This window comes from Sciurus carolinensis, chromosome 6 (genome assembly GCF_902686445.1).
Source record: "Sciurus carolinensis chromosome 6, mSciCar1.2, whole genome shotgun sequence".
NCBI lineage: Eukaryota > Metazoa > Chordata > Mammalia > Rodentia > Sciuridae > Sciurus > Sciurus carolinensis.
In genome coordinates, this window is record NC_062218.1 from 49,470,441 (window position 1) to 49,485,918 (window position 15,478).

Below are 15,478 nucleotides of genomic sequence, written 5' to 3' on the forward strand. Positions count from 1 at the left end.
TTTAAAAGAAGGAGATAGATAAGAAATATATAAACAATATGCTATCAGATAGCATTAAGTACTATGAAGAAATGAATGGGATATGTGAGAAACAAGATAGGGAGAGGACATGTGGATTTTGCTTTTAATCGAATGATGAGAAAAGGCCCTATGGTGGAATAGTTCTCTGTTCTTAGAAAAGAAAGAAGGCTGGCTCACATCTAGACTGTAATGAACAATTAGGGCAGTAATATGAAATGAGATCAGATGTTATCTTAGGTCAAATCAAGTATGAATTGATTTTTATTCCAAATGTATTTGGAAGCTATTGAAAGACTTTAAGGAGGAAGATTAATATAATAACCTCATAGTCTTAATTTTAAAAAGCCTTTTGTCTTTTTTGTTTTATAAAATTTGGTGTGGAAATGGAAATGGAGAATGAGCTATATCATCTTACCCTTTTTGTTTAATCTGCAAAACTAAAAATACAAAATAAATTGACATTTACTAGTAACCTTAGCAGTGAAAGTATCTTCCTCTCTAAACTGAGTGCTCCTTGAAAACGAATTTTATATCATATTCATTTTTGTATCCTAAACTCTTAACCTGGTAACTTGCACTTTTGTAGTTGAATAGCATTGTACCTGAGGAAGAATACATAGGGTTTGAGTGCTCTTGTACCACTAATTGTGAAGAGAGACACAGGGAGCTGTTTCTGATCTAAGACTCATACATAAGAACCTAATGTTTTTCTTAGATAGTAGGTTATCCATAACACTAAACCCAGAATAGTGCAGTCAAGCCCCTTGGTCACTCTCATTCTAGGCACTGAAATACTGAATCTTCTATGGCTATAAAGTAGACTCCCCCCTCAATCAGACTTGAACATTTATTCTTTTAATTAGAAAGCTATATTTAACATGTAATTTAACATTCTTATGAATGTGTCCAGAGAATTTACTGAAGTGTGGTTATTACCACCTAGTTCATTAGTAGAACTAGTTCATCATAGACATTTGGGCATTTTACTTAAATTCAGTGATCATTTTGGTCAAGGCATCTGGTTTACTAGAAATTTAAAAATGCTACTAAGTCTATAATTTTGATACAAAACAGTTGGGAAAAAAAGATCAATCAGTATTTATTTAGTTCTTAACATACTTATGTTCAGCCAGGCACAGTAGTGCATGTCTATAATCTCAACAACTCGCGAGACTGAGGCAGGAAGATCACAGGTTTGAGGCCAGCCTCAGCAACTCGGTAAGACCCTGTCTGAAAATTAAAAAAAGAAAAAAGAATAAAAAGGAAAAAAGAAAAATTTCAAAAGGGCTGGGGATGTTACTCAGTGGTTAAGCACCCCTGGTTCAATCTCTGGTACCAAAAAAAGAAAAGAAAAAAGAAACCAATGTTTATATCTCTCAAACCTTGATGATTGGTATTACTAAGAGAAGTCTTTGTTTAAAAAAAAAAAGATTAACAAGCAAATGTATATAGTACACCTAAAATTTGTATGGAACTTTACAGCCTTCAGAATAGTTCATTCATACCTTATTCCTCTTGATGTTCAAAACAGTTTTTCAAGGTCTTAGAAACATTTATTTGATTTCACTGAGTTTCTGTTTCATTGTCCATAAAATAAAGATGATTCCACCTATTCTGAAGCATTGGGAATAGTACATGAGCATGTAAACAGCTTTGTATATAGTAAGTGATCAGTAAATGATTGTTAGTGCTGTTATTATCACCGCCTTCATGATCATTTTCATCAACCATTTGAGGCGTATATTAACTGATTGATTAGCTAGTACCTGACAAAATCAGTATGCGAACACAAGTCCTTCTCATTCCAAAGCTCATGTTCATTTTTCCATTTTATCCACAGTAGTGATCATATTAGACCTTATAGAAAAATAACATTGAATAGGCCTTGAAAGGTGAGTTGTATTTGAAAGATCCAAGACTTTTTATGAACTGCCAATTCTCTCATACTGGTTTGTCTACCCAGTTATCTCCCTTAGTGTGTCTTCTATTGTGGTTTCTTAATTCCTTCTGTTTCTGTTTTTTGTATATTATCATTTCAAGAGTCATGTGCAACTTTTACTGTGGTCATTACTACTAATCTGTATCTATTATAATCATGGTTTACAATGATTCCCTATGGTTTGTTTTAAGTCTCTAGCAGTATTTTCAAATCATTTTTTAGTATTTTTAGGTGTTACAAGATAAAAGTGAGGTACTCTGAAGCTAAATAAGTTTAGGGGACAATTTGTTCAACAATGTTAAATAGGTTGTCTAACAAAATACAGAAGTTCTTGAAACTTTTAATTTTGCTGTTGTGTGCTGGAAATCTCCAAGAGGGAACAGAGGAGTTTAATTGGCAGAATGTAACACTTCCAAAACTAATTTAACCATGTAATCTTCATTTTTTTTTCCCCCACAGAACATCTCTAGAGATTAACTTACTGGATCACTTAGATTTGTAGCAATGATAACAAGAAAAGTCTGGACCTATTATATCAGAATTGGTCAGAGTTCTTTAAGTTTCATGATTCTTAGGCTCTATTCCTAGCCCCTACTACAGTAGAGTCTTGGAGAAGTGAAATAAAATGTCTCCAGTTTTTCTTTTCTCATCTTTTAAGTGAGTGGGCTCACTGGAACGTTCTCAGCTAATTACTAGTCTTATTGTACATTATCTTCAAGCCATAGAATTTACTTTATTGCTTTAATGCTGATTGCACTAAAACATATTAGATCAATGCCCACTGTTTTTTCTGATTCCAGACACTTATTACAATTCAAATATTTAGTGAGACCCCAGACTCAACATGTTAAAACAAACTATTCCCTTCCTCCAAAAAACAAAACAAAAATCTCTGCTGCTTTTCTAATATTCCCTGTCTCTAATTGATACCCACCTCCAACTAGATGTCCAAGTCAGAAAACTGAATCAGACTTGGCTCTTTTTTCTTATTTATGTTAACATCTCATCACCAGTACTGCTGATTACACTTTCTAACTAGTTGGTTTTTTTGGGGGGGGATAAACAAGTTTATTTGTAAATTTAGTCAACATACATAATTGACCTAAAAACCTCAATAAAGGATAAATTTAGAAACCACTTGGAAGACCATCTCTGTAAAAGGGATTTTCCCAGGACAGTAAATAACCACATGTAATCTATCCCAACCAACACCATCTTAAATTTGCAGAGGTCCAAATAAACCTGGAGCTGCCTGCTCCTCCCCCACAGTAAGTTTACACTAAACTCCACAAGGAAAAGAACCAACCCTTGATAGTGTTTCCTCTTAGAAGAAAACCTAGATTTGAGACCAATCACAAAACAGTGAAAAGCTAAACTAGATAGAATATTAGTTAACAGATGATGCTGGTGTGAATAACTTGTTATTTTATTCTAGTGTTTGCATTATCAGCTAGAGGGTTAGTTAACATGTGGTAGAATGTCTAACTAGTTTTTTGAATCCTTCTACTACTCCCTAGCTCCTCTGTCCTGGTCTAGACCTCTGTCACGTTTCTCTTGAACTATAACTGCTCCTTACTTGATTTTTTGCCTCCAACCTTCTCTAATCCAGGCTCTATACTCTGAGATTAGATTTAGTGAGATTTCTAAATTTCAAATCTGATTATGTGACTGTTACTTTAATTTAGTGACTTCCTGCCATGCTTATGATTAAGTCCAATGCTTATGATTAAGGAATTGAAGAGGCATTACACAGGATTGGGTCCCTTCCTGTTGAATATTATTCCACTTCACCCTTTCCTTTGATCTCTCGCCTTTGGCCTTCTAGATTCGTCAGTTCCTTTTCTGCATATCAGGTCTTTTACACATTTCCCTTGCCTCTTCTCCTTCTCTCATTTTCACCCTCAGCCCTTCCATCTAGTTAACTACTCACGCTCATTTAAGTACATCTTTCTCAGAGATGTCTTCCTCACTTTCTAAACCAAGTTAGATCCCACACTGTGTGTTCTCATAGTTCATTTGTGTCTGCTTCACAACTCTTCATTATTACATATCTTACTGTAGTGGTTACTTTTCTTTGTGGGCTTGCTGTGGTTAAGTTGCTATTTGCCTTCTATTATCCATTCATTCCTCTTTCTTGGTAATGAAAACTCTTATTTTTACTGGGCACATTGCCATATAGTGAATGACTTTATTTCCTCTTTTCCTTTACAGCTGGGTTTAGCCTTATTATTAATCTTAGGGAATGAGATGTAAGTTGAGTATGATTTCTGAGACAAATCATTAAAAGGAGAGGACATTCTTTTTCTTGCCCCTTCTTTCTCCTTCTGCTGGTTAGAATGTGAATGTGCTGACTGACCTTTTGAGTAGCCATCTGGGTCATGAGATGGCACTTTAAGGACAGCAGAGCAGCCAGACAGCAGGAACCTGAATCCCTTATGATTGTACCATTTAAGCCCTAGACTCCTGTCTTCCCTAATTCATTTATAGGAAATAAAAATAAACTTATATTCTGTTTAAGCTAGTATTATTTATTTACTTTATTATGTATTTAAAAATTTTTTTAGTTGCAAATGAACACAATACCTTAATTTTATTTATTTTTGTGTTGTGCTGAGGATCAAACCCACTGCCTCGCATGTACTAGGCAAGCATTCTACCACTGAGCCACAACTCCAGCCCCATACTTTATTGTGTATTTTTACTGTCTGATATAGCTGCTATTCACATAAGCCTTTTCCTGTGTTTGGATGATTCTGTTCTTTATGAGTCTTACTAGAAGGTAGAGCCATCCTCTGCTAGGTGGAGAACTGTCTACTCACTTCCAGCTTACCTTATAGCCAGGATGTGGATATATGATCTAGATTCAACGAGTGAGAAGTTTGTGCCCCACTTTTGCACTCAGGATTTAGCAATACAAATAGAGTAGTAGAGTACTCTCCTGATAGTCCAGTTGATTAGGATTTTTGAATAGGAATTTTGTGGGAAGGTGGGAGAAGGTAGCAGAATACCCAGGCTTAAGGCATGGTCCATTGTTTAGTGCCATTGAGATATGTTGTGTAAACCATAGCATATAATACTTCATATTGGCAGCCATAAACTCTTTACTGGACTAATTCTGTGGCATCATTTTTGATGGTTTCCCTTTCTCATTATATAGTTTCTGCATTTGTTTCTTGAAGCCTCTAACAAATTTATGAGCTATTCAATATTTCCTTTTTGGTTTAAACTAAGCAAGCAATGGTTTCTATTGCATACCCTTAAAAGCCTCTACTGGTATAGGATATATTTGGTCTTCCCTAGCAGATTGTAAATGCTGTGAGGGCTGTCTTGTTTGTCACTGTATCCCTAGTGCCTAGCATCTCAACATATCCTAGTCAGTGCCTGTACATTAAGTAGTTGCTCTGTATTTTTTTTTCATTTTTTAAAATTTATTTTTATTGTAAACAAATGGGATACATGTTGTTTCTGTTTGTACATGGAGTAACAGCATACCATTTGTGTAATCATACATTTACATAGGGTAATGATGTTTGATTCATTCTGTTATTTTTCCTCCCCCCCATCCCTCCCTCCCCTCTTTTCCCTCTATACAGTCCCTCCTTCCTCCATTCTTGCCCCCCTCCCACCCCCATTATGTGTCATCATCCGCTTATCAGTGAGATCATTCACTCTTTGGATTTTTGAGATTGGCTTATCTCACTTAGCATGATATTCTCCAGTTTCATCCTTTTGCCTGCAAATGCCATAATTTTATTATTCATTATGGCTGAGTAATATTCCATTGTATAAATATACCACAGTTTCTTTATCCATTCATCAATTGAAGGGCATCTAGTTGGTTCCACATTCTGGGTATTGTGAATTGAGCAGCTATGAACATTGATGTGGCTGCATCTCTGTAGTATACTGATTTTAAGTCCTTTGGGTAAAGGCCAAGGAGTGGGATAGCTGGGTCAAATGGTGGTTCCCTTCCAAGTTTTCCAAGGAATCTCCACACTGCTTTCCAGAGTGGCTGCACTAATTTGCAGCCCCACCAGCAATGTATGAGTGTACCTTTTTCCCCACATCCTCGCCAACACCTATTGTTGCTTGTATTCTTAATAATTGCCATTCTAATTGGGGTGAGATGGAATCTTAGGGTAGTTTTGATTTGCATTTCTCTTATTACTAAAGATGGTGCACATTTTTTCATATGTTTGTTGATTGCTTGTAGACGATCTTCTGTGAAATGTCTGTTCATTTCCTTAGCCCATATGTTGATTGGGTTATTTGTATTTTTGGTGTAGAGTTTTTTGAGTTCTTTATAGATTCTGGAGATTAGTGCTCTAACTGAAGTATGAGTGACAAAGATATTCTCCCATTCTGTAGGCTCTCTATTCACATTGCTGATAGTTTCCTTTGTTGAGAGAAAGCTATTTAGTTTGAATCTGTCCCAGTTATTGATTCTTGCTTTTATTTCTTGAGCTGTTGGAGTCCTGTTAAGGAAGTCTGATTCTAAGCAAACAAGTTGAAGATTTAGACCTACTTTTTCTTCTATAAAATTCAGGGTCTCTAGTCTGATTTCCTTGATCTATTGTGAGTTGATTTTTGTGCAGGGTGAGAGATAGGGGTTTAGTTTCATTCTGTTTTATATGGATTTCCAGCTTTCCCAGCACCATTTGTTGAAGAGGCTATCTTTTCTCCATTGCATATTTTTGGCACCTTTGTCTAGTATGAGAAAATTGTATTTATTTGGGTTTGTGTCCATGTCCTCTATTCTGTACCATTGATCTAACCTGTCTATTTTGGTGCCAATACCATGCCGTTTTTGTTACTATTGCTTTGTAGTATAGTTGAAGTTCTGGTATTGTAATACCCCCTGTTTCATTCTTCCTGGTAAGGATTGCTTTAGCTATTCTGGGTTTCTTATTCTTCCAGATAAATTTCATGATTGCTTGCTCTATTTCTGTAAGGTACGTCATTGGGATTTTAATTGGAATTGCATTGAATCTGTATAGCACTTTTGGTAGTATGGCTATTTTGACAATATTAATTCTGCCTATCCAAGAACATGGGAGATCTTTCTATCTTCTAAGGTCTTCCTCAATTTCTTTCTTCCATGTTTTGTAGTTTTCATTGTAGAGATCTTTTACCTCTTTGGTTAGATTGATTTCCACGTATTTTATTTTTTTTGAGGCTATTGCAAATGGAGTTGTTTTCCTCATTTCCCTTTCAGATGTTTTGTCACTTGCGTATACAAATGCTTTAGATTTATGCGTGTTGATTTTATAGCCTGCTATTTTGCTGAATTCATTGATGAGGTCTAGAAGTTTTCTGGAGGAGGTTTTTGGATCCTTTAAATGTAGAATCATGTCATCAGCAAATAGTGACAGCTTAAGTTCCTCTTTTCCTATTCATATCCCTTTAATTTCTTTAGTTGTCTAATTGCTCTGGCTAGAGTTTCGAGGACAATGTTTAATAGAAATGGTGAAAGAAGACATCCCTGTCTTGTTCCCGTTTTTAAAGGGAATGGTTTCAGTTTTTCTCCATTAAGAATGATGTTGGCCATGGGATTAGCATAAATAGCCTTTACAATGTTCAGGTATGTTCCTACTATCCCTATTTTTTCTAGTGTTTTGAGCATGAAGGGGTGTTGTATTTTGTCAAACGCTTTTTCTGCCTCAATTGAAATAACCATATGATTCTTATCCTTAAGTCTATCGACATGATGGATTACGTTTATTGATTTACGGATGTTAAACCATCCTTGCATTCCAGGGATGAACCCCACTTGATTGTGGTGCACAATTTTCTTAATATGTTTTTGGATACGGTTTGCCAATATTTTGTTAAGGATCTTTGCATCTATATTCATCAAGGATATTGGTATGAAATTTTCTTTCCTTGATGCGTCTTTGCCTGGTTTGGGTATGAGGGTGATATTAGCTTCATAGAATGAGTTTGGTAGGGTACCCTCCTTTTCTATTTCCTGGAATACTTTGAGAAGTATTGGAATGAGTTCTTCTTTGAAGGTCTTGTAGAACTCGGCTGAGAATTTGTCTGGTCCTGGGCTTTTCTTGGATGGTAGATTTTTAATGGCTTCTTCTATTTCATTGTTTGATATTGATCTGTTTAAATTGTGTATGTCCTCCTGGTTCAGCTTGAGAGGAGCATATGTCTCTAGAAATTTGTCAATGTCTTCGGTAGCTTCTATTTTGTTGGAATACAGATTTTCAAAGTAGCTTCTCATTATGTTCTGTATCTCAGTGGTGTCTGTTGTGATATTTCCTTTTTCATCACAAATTTTAGGAATTTGAGTTTTCTCTCTCCTTCTCTTTGTTAGTGTGGCTAAGGGTTTGTCTCTTTTGTTTACTTTTTCAAAGAACCAACTTTTTGTTTTGTCAATTTTTTGAATTGTTTCTTTTGTTTCAATTTCATTGATTTCAGGTCTGAATTTAATTATTTCCTATCTTCTACTACTTTTGCTGTTATTCTGTTCTTCTTTTTCTAGGGCTTAGAGCTGTTATGTTAGGTCATTTAGTTGTTGACTTTTCATTCTTTTCTGGAATGCGCTCCATGCAATGAATTTTCCTCCTAGTACCACTTTCATAGTGTCCCAGAGATTTTGATATGTTGTATGGTCGTTCTCATTGACCTCTAAGAATTCTTTTATCTCCCCCCTGATGTTTTTTGTTATCCATGTTTCATTCAATAGCATATTATTTAGTCTCCAGGTGTTGGAGTAATTTCTGTTTTTTACTTTGTCATTGATTTCTATTCTCAGTCCATTATGATCTGATAGAACACAAGGCAGTATCTCTGTATTTTTGCATTTCCTAAGGGCCGCTTTGTGGCATAACATATGGTCTATTTTGGAGAAGGTTCCATGTGCTGCTGAGAAGAAAGTGAATCCGCTCGTTGATGGATGGAATATTCTATATATGCCTATTAAGTCTAGGTTATTGATTGTGCTGTTGAGTTCTATGTTTTCTTTGGTTGCTTTTTGTTTGGAAGATTTATCTAGTGGTGACAGTGCTGCATTAAAGTCACCCAGAATTACTGTGTTGTGGTCTGTGTGATTCCTGAAATTGAGAAGGATATGTTTGATGTAGAGGGATGCACCATTGTTTGGGGCATAAATATTTACCATCGTTATGTCTTGCTGATTTATGGTTCCCTTTAGTAGTATGAAGTGTCCTTCTTTATCCCTTCTGACTAACTTTGGCTGGAAGTCCACTTTATCTGATATAAGGATGGAAACCCCCGCTTTTTTACTGAGTTCATGTCCATGGTAGGTTTTTTCCCATCCTTTCACCTTTAGTCTGTGGATGTCTTTTTCTATGAGATGAGGCTCTTGTAGGCAGAATATTGTTGGGTCTTTCTTTTTAATCCAATCTGCCAGTCTTTGTCTTTTGATTGATGAGTTTAGGCCATTAACGTTCAGGGTTATTATTGAGATATGATTTGTATTCCCAGTCATTTGGGCTTATTTTCGGTTTTTAAGTTGGCTTGGTTTCTCCTTTGAGTGTTTTTCCTCTAAGTTAGTTCCTCCCTTTGCTGACCTACATTGTTGTTTTTCATTTCCTCCTCATGGAATATTTTGTTGAGAACATTCTGTAGTGCAGGCTTTCTATTTGTAAATTCTTTTAATTTTTGTTTATCATGGAAGGATTTTATTTCATCTTCAAATCTGAGGGTTAGGTTTGCTGGGTATAGGATTCTTGGTTGGCAACCATGTTCTTTCAGAGTTTGAAATACATTGTTCCAGGCCCTTCTAGCTTTTAGAGTCTGGGTTGAGAAGTCGGCTGCTATCTGTATTGATCTCCCCCTACATGTAATCTGATCCTTTTCTCTGGTGGCCTTCAAAATCCTATCTTTATTTTGAATGTTAGGCATTTTCATTATAATGTGCCTTGGCGTGGATCTGTTGTGATTCTGTGCATTTGGTGTTCTGTAAACCTCTTGTATTTGATTTTCCATTTCATTCTTCAGGTTTGGGAAATTTTCTGATATTATTTCATTGAATAGGTTGTTCATTCCTTTCGTTTGTATCTCTGTGCCTTTCTCAATCCCAATAATTCTTAAATTTGGTCTTTTCATGATGTTCTCTGTTTGGGCAACTTTATTTTCAAGATTAAATATTTTGTTTTCATTGTCTGATGTTTTGTCTTCCAAGTAGTCTAGTCTTTTGGTGATACTTTCCATTGAGTTTTTTATTTGGTTTATTGTTTCCTTCATTTCAAGGATTTTTGTTTGTTTGTTTGTTTTTGAGAATCTCTATCTCTTTGTTGAAATGATCTTTTGCTTCCTGCACTTGCTCTTTCAGCTTATTGGTATTATCATTCATTGTCTGCATTTGCTCTCTTATCTCATCCTTTGCTTCGTGAATCATCTTAATCATGTATAATCTGAAGTCCTTTTCTGACATTTCTTCTAACATACTGTCATTGGATTCTATTAATATAAAATCTACATTTGTTCATTTTCTTCCCTTGTTTTTTCATGTATCTTCCCCTCTAGCAGTGCAGATCTGGGGTATTGCAGATTTTCCCCTATAGGCTTATAGTGGCACTATAGGTTTCCAAAACCCTTTCTTTAAGTGAAGATCAATATTAGCAGTGCCCGGTTCAGACACTATGCAATCCTAGGCCAAATAGCCCCTTTGAGGACAATAACAAAATTGTCGTAATAAACAGGATGAGTTCAAATATTATCTTCAGTAAAATAAACAGATTTGCAATAAGGTCTGCAGTTTCAAATGGAGGACAAAGAGGCTGCAGAGGGATGTAGAATGTGGCTGTTAATGGGATAAGAAAAGAATATATAGGAGGCTTTCAAGATGGCGGACTAGAGGGCGGATGCATTTCATGTTGCTCCAGGACTCAGGATTCAAAAGAGGAAAAAGTGAGTCACTTGGGACTAACTCAAACCCGCTGGGTGAGTCTCTCACGTTGAGGAGGTGTCCTGGATGTGGCGGTAGCCCTGGAACGCAGGGAACTTTGTGAAGTAGGGTTGACCGGGGAGACACCCCTCCCCCCGCTGGAGCGGTAAACACGGACCACTGGGAACTTTGCAGAGGAAGCTGCTCAGCACAGTGCTTGGTTTCAGAGTAACCCACCGGGCTTCGGCAGCTGCCCAGAGGATGGCCTGCATAGGCAGGCGATTAGGTGCAGAACAGGGTCCCAGGTCCTAGGTGACTTTTCAGTGAAAGAGCTACAGAGACAAGCTGAGGGGCAGAGTGAAGGTTCTAGGATTGCAGGCAGATTCTCTGAGGAGAGGCAGCCTAAGGAGACTCATCTGTGAAGGGTGAGGCTCCCAGGCCCAGGAGGTAGGTCCGGGCCCCTGGGAACATTGCCTGGGAAGGCTGCCCAGCCCAGGCGGCAAGATACCCCTCCCCCACGGGAGCAGTGAACACGGACAGTGGGGAACTTTGCAGAGGAGGCCGAGTAGCACAATGCTTGGTTTCAGAGCAACCTGCCGGGGCTCCGGCAGCTGCCAGGGAAGAGCTGGGCGGCGAGCTGTTTGGACCCAGAGCAACCTCCTGAACAACGGGGGGGGGGGGGGGTGTCCTGAGGAGGTGGAGGTGCGCAGTGAGTTGCTTGGTCTCCAAGCGCCCACACAGAACACCGGGTGACTGCCTGGAGGAAGAGGCGAGCGGCGGGTCACTGGGGCTCGGAGCATATGTATGAGGCTCCAGGTGGCTGGCTGCTCAGAGGAGGGGTCACATAGCTAGGCAATTAGGTGCAAAGCACGGTCCGGGGACCTAGGCACCTTTTGGTGAAAGAGCTACACAGAAACAAACTGAGGGGCGGAGCAAAGGTTCCAGGACTGTGGGCAGCTTCTCTGAGGACGGACAACCTAAGGAGACTCGTCTGCGAAGGGTGAGGCTCCCAGGCCCAGGAGGTAGGTCTGGGCCCCTGGGAACGTTGCCAGGGAAGGCTGCCCTGCCCAGGCGGTAATTGTGGACTGAGGGGAACCTCTAGGAGGGTAACTGACCAGTGAGACCTCCCCACCAGGTGAGTCTTCCCCGCCGGGTGAGGTTTTCCCACAAGGACGGTAAAACCAGAGACACAAGCCCAAACAGGCCTTGCCTCAGCCCGCAGCCTAGTTCCCCTTTGGATGACCATTGGTCAACAAGTGGAGGCAGCTCTGACCACTAGCAGGGAATATACCCCACCTGAAGACCACCACCCCTAGAGAGGCAGCTTCCTTGTGGAGCACCACAGTATCAACTTCCTCCAAGACTTCAGGCTACTGAAGGATAAGAGGGGATACACTAGCAATCTTCAGGGGCATTATAAGTCAATAGAGGAAATCTGCAACATCTCAGCGGTCCACTGATACCTGAACGACATGAGGAAACAAGGGAAGAAAATGCCTCAAACAAATCTAGATGTTACATCAATAAAATCCAATGACAGCATGGCAGAAGAAATGTCAGAAAGGGAGTTCAGAATGTACATAATTAACATGATAAGGGAAGCAAACGATGAAATGAAAGAGCAAATACAGGCATTGAATGAACACACCAATCGACAGTTAAAAGAGCAAATACAGGAAGCAAAAGACCATTTCAATAAAGAGAGATATTGAAAAAAAAACCAAACAGAAATCCTGGAAATGAAGGAAACAATAAACCAAATTAAGAACTCCATAGAAAGCACAACCAATAGGATAGAACACCTGGAAGACAGAACCTCAGATACTGAAGACAAAATATTTAACCTTGAAAATAAAGTTGAACAGAGAATATGGTAAGAAATCATGAACAGAATCTCCAAGAACTATGGGATATCATGAAAAGGCCAAATTTGAGAATTATTGGGATTGAGGAAGGCTTAGAGAAACAAACCAAAGGAACGAACAATCTATTCAATGAAATAATTTCAGAAAATTTCCCAAATCTGAAGAATGAAATGGAAAATCAAGTACAAGAGGCTTATAGGACTCCAAATACACAAAATTACAACAGACCCACACCAAGGCACATTATTATGAAAATACCTAACACACAAAATAAAGAGAGAATTTTAAAGATTGTGAGAGAAAAGAACCAAATTACATTCAGGGGGAAACCAATAAGAATACTTGGTGGACAAGGCCAGACAGATCAACATCCACAACCTCTCTGCATTTTATGACAGCGAGCTTTTCAGGATGAATAAGTTCAGCCACGATCTGAAGCGGAAATTGATCTTGCAGCAGTTCTGAGGCCCTGGGCCACCTGCAGAGACGCCCTGCTCCTCTGTTCTGGGAAATCAGACGGAACGCTCGGTCACTCTGTGCTTTGTGGGCCTGACACCAAATCCCAGAGGGACTCAGTACGTTAGGCCTGGAGTTTGCGGCGGGGTGTCTGGCTTCATCCGGGGTCTCTGGACTTGGAAAGCTCGTATTTATTCCTTGGCCTTCACTTTCTGCTTCACTCACTTGAGTGGACATTTTTATGGGTGTTTCTTTCCCAAGTGCTCAGGTACCTGTGGTACCTTGTGTCGCCACCAGGGTTGGCCTTTGTAGGGGCCTGGGGCGTGCTAGGTGGCCGAACACCCTTCTGTCCAATCTGTTAATTAACCAGATTTTCCTCCTTTGTCATTTTTTTCCATTGTTTTGTACATCATACTTTGTTTCTATAGTTCAGATTTTTAATAAAGGTGAATAAAACCTAAAAAAAAAAAAAAGAAGAGCTTATTCCAATACTTTTCTAAGTATTCCATGAAATAGAAGAGGAGGGAACTCTCCCAAACTCATTCTATGAAGCCAGTATCACCCTGATACCTAAACCAGACAGAGACACATTGAGGAAAGAAAATTTCAGACCAATATCCTTAATGAACATCGACGCAAAAATTCTCAACAAAATTTTAGCAAATCATGTACAAAAACATATTAAAAAGATAGTGCACCATGATCAAGTGGGTTTCATCCCAGGGATGCAAGGTTGGTTCAACATCAGGAAATCAATAAATGTAATTCACCATATCAACAGACTTAAAGTCAAGAATCAAATGATTATTTCAATAGATGCAGAGAAAGCATTTGATAAAATACAGCACCCCTTCATGCTCAAAACACTAGAAAAAATAGGGATAGTGGGGACGTTCCTTAACATTGTAAAGGCCATCTATGCTAAGCCCATGGCTAATATTATTCTAAATGGTGAAAAACTGAAAGCATTCCCCCTAAAATCTGGAACAAGGCAGGGATGCCCTCTTTCACCACTTCTATTCAATATCGGCCTTGAAACTCTAGCCAGAGCAATTAGACCAAAGAAATTAAAGGGATACAAATAGGAAAAGAAGAACTCAAACTATCCCTATTTACTGATGATATGATTGTATACTTAGAGGAACCAGGAAATTCCACCAGAAAACTCTTAGAACTCATAAGTGAATTTAGTAAAGTAGCAGGTTACAAGATCAGTGCTCGTAAATCTAATGCATTTTTATACATAAGTGATGAATTTTCAGAAAGAGAAGTTAGGAAAACTACCCCATTCACAATAGCATCGAAAAAAATAAAATACTTGGGAATCAATCTCACAAAAGAGGTGAAAGACCTCTACAATGAGAACTACAGAACACTAAAGGAAGAAATTAAAGAACACCTTAGAAGATGGAAAGATCTCCCACATTCCTGGATAGGCAGAATTAATATTGTTAAAATGGCCACACTACCAAAAGTGTTATACAGATTCAATGCAATTCCAATTAAAATCCCAATGACGTACCTTACAGAAATAGAACAAGCAATCATGAAATTCATCTGGAAGAATAAGAAACCCAGAATAGCTAAAGCAATCCTTACCAGGAAGAATGAAGCAGAGGGGGTATTGCAATACCAGAACTTCAACTATACTACAAAGCAATAGTAACAAAAACAGCATGGTATTGGTACCAAAATGGACAGGTAGATAAATGGTACAGAATAGAGGACACGGACACAAACCCAAATAAATATAATTTTCTCATACTAGACAAAGGGACCAAAAATATGCAATGGAAAAAAGATAGCCTCTTCAACAAATGGTGCTGGGAAAATTGGAAATCCATATGCAACAGAATGAAACTAAACCCATATCTCTCACCATGCACGAAACTAAACTCAAAATGGATTAAGGAACTCGGAATCAGACCAGAGATCCTGCATCTTATAGAAGAAAAAGTAGGTCCAGATGTTCAACATGTCGGCTTTGGACCAGACTTCCTCAACAGGACTCCCATAGCACAAGAAATAAAAGCTAGAATCAACAACTGGGATAGATTCAAACTAAAAAGTTTTCTCTCAGCAAAGGAAACTATCATCAATGCGAAGAAAGAGCCTACAGAGTGGGAGAAAATCTTTGCCAATCATACTTTAGATAGAGCACTAATCTCCAGAATCTATAAAGAACTCAAAAAACTCTACACCAAGACTACAAATAACCCAGTCGACAAATGGTCTAAGGAAATGAACAGACACTTCAGAAAAGTAGACCTACAAGCAATCAACAAACATATGGAAAAATGTTCAACATCTCTAGTAATAAGAGAAATGCAAATCAAA

The 15,478-nt window shown here is 38.2% G+C and overlaps 1 protein-coding gene across 1 annotated transcript in view; it reads left to right on the plus strand.

Annotated features, from left to right (window-relative positions):
- Nucleotides 1–15,478, plus strand: part of Ndufaf2 (NADH:ubiquinone oxidoreductase complex assembly factor 2) — a 195,002-nt gene that overhangs the window by 30,802 nt on the left and 148,722 nt on the right. The gene's annotated exons all lie outside the window — the stretch shown is intronic.